General features: G+C 47.2%; 1 pseudogene; it reads left to right on the top strand.

Annotated features, from left to right (window-relative positions):
• The first annotated feature begins 2,553 nt into the window (after positions 1-2,553).
• Positions 2,554-4,425, top strand: part of LOC102872994 — a 22,904-nt pseudogene continuing 21,032 nt past the window's right edge.

Raw genomic sequence — 4,425 nt, forward strand, 5'->3', positions numbered from 1 at the left:
AAAAACCAAAGATATTTAGTCTTTTATCTCTCCAAAGATCAGACATTAACAATGTATTTCAACACTGTGGCACTCGAAGAGCACCCAAGAGCCTCCTGTACACACACACACACCCCCCAAAAAAGATGAGCAATACATGGAAAACACCGAAATTCACTTAGAACACCACAAGATTTAAACAGTTCTAATAAATCCAGTGATCTGGTTTCCCTACCAAAACAGACTAGATGCAGTTAACTAGAAAAGGGTTGGAGGTAGTTCTGCTAGAAGCAGGCACTCAAAATATAAAGTCAAAGTTCAAAATAAAAAATAATGCAGGAGAAAGCCTTAAAAATAGAGGGCTGGGGAACTTGATACAGATGCAAACAAATGCAAAGAATTTCCCCATTTTTGCCCAAAACTATACTAGGTATTCATAATTATCCTCTTTGGTACACTGTTTAAAGCACAGGCCCAGAGACTTTTAAAAAATTTTTCAAAATAAAGTCCACGAAAAGGTTTTTTCCAAAAAGATATGGCATTTAAGACTGTCAAATTCCCTCTGTCAAAGCAGCAAAAATATTGAATACACAAGATGCCATAATGCAAACTGTGTTTGGTCTTGGTAAGATTTTATTACCCTCCAAATGTCAACAGTTCATGATATCTAAAGTTGGGAGAATATTTAGGTAGGAATATTGACAGCTGTAATTAGGAAGATTCAAGATCAATAATATAAGCCAAGGAAGACTTATGACTATTACATTGTGGATAAATTACTAAGGCTGAGAATAAGACAGGACTGATCTTATACATACTTAGTAAACCTGCCATTCAATTTAAAACTGGTGTTACCCAAAACCTAAAAAAAAAAAAATACACACACAAAAACAACCCTTCCTCCTCTTTGTCCAATTTTACTGACTGACACACCAAAAAAAAGTTTCATTTTCCTAATCATTGGCAGTCTTAAGAGTTCAAGCCATAAACCCAGGGGTTGAAGGGTAGAACTGGATTAACACTCCATTTTAAAAACATAAGCTACTGTCACATTTTTTTTCTCACTAAAATTTTATGAGGGTATGTTTTAGAGAAAATCTGTTTCAGAAAATATGAAGCTACACTACTTAAGACTAGTTTTATTTGAAGGTTAAAAATCTATGTTATGAATTAAATTGCTATTTTCCTCTCTGAAGACATCATCTATGTATATATGTGTATATATATTTTTTCAATGTACAAAGTAAATGTTAGATGTCTTGATTTATAAACCATTACACATAATTATATTCACCCTCCTCTCTTCAGGTTTTAAGAGAACAATCGTCAACAGGTAAAAACCAAGTGTCATCTTAATTCAGTAACTATGCAATGGGGCTATTTTAAGAAACTAGCTAATAACTCCTAAAAGCCTTCAAAACACATACATTGTATTTCAGTGGCCGTTCCTCACTGTGTTTCTGTCCCTTAAATGATCTCTGCTTAAATGATCATGCTGCTTCTAACAAACTGCCTCATTTTAGTGCAAGATTTCCTGTCTAAAGTATCCTCTTTTTAATTTGTTAGAAAATTCAGGAGTCAAAAAGAATTTGGTAATAAAGTAACTTAATTTACGCTAACAATTAGGATTAATTCCTTGTAACATTTAAGGCTAAAGAATTAAACAAGGACCAGCTGCTAAGCTGAGCTGTTCAAAACACTGAACAATTTCTATTTTGACAGTTTAAGCCAAGATAAAAACTGATGGTTCATTCCAATATTTATTTCTTAATAAGGGAGCCCAGGTGGCCCAGGAGTAAGAAACAGTGCTGCCAACCCACTGGCACATATTTTGAACCCAGCAACTGCTCTGCGGGAGAAAGATGAGCAATCACCTCCCGTGCGATTTACTGCCTCTGAAAACCCACTTAAGGGTCAACTATGACTTGGTTCTGATTCGACGGCAAACAACTACAACTCTTAGTAAGTAGCCAATATCCCTGAGAAGCCAAGTGAATAATCAAACAAAATTACCAGAGGTGCCTCTCTACTTCTAATGACTGTGTATCATTAAAGTTTACAGTATTAGAAAGTCAGATAATACTAAAGTTTGGAGAACCTCTTTATTAACAACCGAATGGGTAACCCCCATCTCTAGTTTATAAACGTTAAGGGTCCACGTTGTGAAGGGAATGCTGAGAAATGAACCTTTGTGTAATTTCTCTAGAAGTTTTCAACGTGCAGGCGGCTTCAATTCATGCCAATTTAACAAACTTTTCTATTGGTTGATTCTTGATACACTTGTTTCTGGTGACATATTAGAATCTGAATTAATAAAGCGCTTTTCCCCGCTGACCTCACTACCCTGCAAGAGTCCCATTCTTCTCCTCTGAACTTCCCACTCTTACAGTGTCCCTGGTAGCGGAGTGGACCAAAGTCTGAAGAGGTCGTGTGAGCTGAGCACACACTTGTGGACGGCGCCCCCCCCCCCCCCCGGCTTCGAGACACGGGCCCCGAGCTCGGGCGGGCTCTGGAGGGCTCAAGGGCAGGTATGGGGACCAGACGTGGGGCGGGGAGCCCTTCAGACCTCAGTCGATGGGCCCGCCCCAGCCCGCCACCTCAGCCTGGCCGGACAATGGGCCCCGGGCCCAGCAGCTCCAAGCTGGGAGAGGCCTAGGGGCTCCAGAGCACGAGGGGCCCGGCAAAACCCCCAGGGAGGATCGCAGGGCAGCACAGCGCAGCTCCGGCCTAAGCGCGGTTTGCGCGCCAGGGCCTCCTCGGGCGCCATCACTGGGAGTGGGGTGTGAAGGCCTCCAGGCAGGGCCAGCGCCGGCAGCGGGGTCCGAGAGACCGCAGGCCCGGAGGAGACTGCGGGACGTACAGGCCATTGCGCGCTGCGCCCGTCACGGCGGCCCATCCCCGCAGCCGACCGCAGGACGCTTACCTTGTGGATTCTCTTTAGAGCCATCGTGGGAGGCGGGTGGCGGCAGCCCCCGGGGCGGGGACGGGGGCGGGGACGGGGACAGGGAAGGGGCGAGGGGACGCGAGGCCGCCTCGGTGATCGCGGCTCGGCCGGAGAAGACCGGGAGTTCGGGAGCGCGGGCCCGCTGGGACGGGCTGAGGGCCGAGGCCCACACGGCTCCTGAGCCTGCCGCAGCGGTCACCGCATCACCCGGCGGCGGCCCCTTTATGCGCTACTGCTCGAGCCGCCGCCGCAGCTGCCTCTTCCTCCTGGGCTCAGCGCCGCCTCCTCAGCCTCCACAGATCCCTCCGCCGGAGAGCAAGACCCCAGATCTCGGGCTTGCCAGGAGCCTCTCGGTCGGACAACCAGAGAGACTGCCTCCCTCCCTGCCTGCTGCAGGTGGACGGAGGGACGCGCGGGCGGGCGGCGCCGCCGGGGTGGGGCTGCCAGAGCGTGGGGTGGGCCCAGGCCGGGGAGGTAGCTCTGCAGGCACCGGGATTGGCGGACTAGGGAGGGACGGACCGCGCCAGCGGCGGAGGGATACGGGTCGTCCCTGTAAAAATCTTACGCGCCGCGCCGTCACCCGGCGCAGCCACGGTCGTCCGTCGAGAGGATGACGTCGCGAAGCTCAGGGAGAGGATCTCGCGATAGTTGTTACGCGGGTCTTGGTCCTTCACGTCCCTTGACCTGTGAGTTGCTTGCACTCAGTTCCCCACTCGCATGTCTTCGAAGACCCAGAAACCTTTAAAAGCCAATATTTTTCATATCTCTTGGCACTTTCCCCTTGTTGTCCTGGGAGATGGAACTTTGGTGCACTGTAGCATTCCTAAAGGAGAAAAAGACTTGTCCAAGGTCACGTAACTCTTCCATGAAAATGTGGATCCCTTTATAGAAGCCTCGTGGCTGCACTCTGGGTATGTCCTGGAGATGCATCTCCTCAAACATCCTGCACCCGGGCCATGCTCATCTCCTCGAGGCCCCGCAGACTGGCCGTTCTACCCAAGGACCCAGTTGAAGAGGATTTGAAGGCCCTCAGAGTTCCTGTGCTTTATGAATTGCATAAACTCTATACCAATTAACTCAGAAAAGCATGCAGTGTATGCTCCGATAGTTAAAACTAACACTTTGCTTCAGCTCTCTCACCAGCTGTAGCCACTGATAAACAATCCTTAGAAAATGTGGAGTTTGCTTTTTTTTTTTTTTTTTAGGTGATGGCGGAAGAAAAAGCTAATTCAATGAGCCTTTACTACTCTGTCCTTAGCTCCTCATAAGGATTAAAGTGAGAAGCTAGTTCATGCCTTGTTGTGTACTGTGAAGTTGGAACCCGCTCATAGGAGACCCTCTAGCAAGTTTTCATAAAACACGTGGGCAGCGCAATCCCTTACCAATAGGCCACTAGACCTTCCTTATTAAGAAATGATGTTCTGTACACTATAATAGACAAAGTGCTAGTCTATAGGCCTTTTATTGTAAGAACCACCTTCCCTCTGTAACTTGATTTGTGC

This window comes from Elephantulus edwardii, unplaced genomic scaffold (genome assembly GCF_000299155.1).
Source record: "Elephantulus edwardii isolate Elephantulus edwardi_28Jun2011 unplaced genomic scaffold, EleEdw1.0 scaffold00095, whole genome shotgun sequence".
NCBI classification, from domain to species: Eukaryota; Metazoa; Chordata; class Mammalia; order Macroscelidea; family Macroscelididae; genus Elephantulus; species Elephantulus edwardii.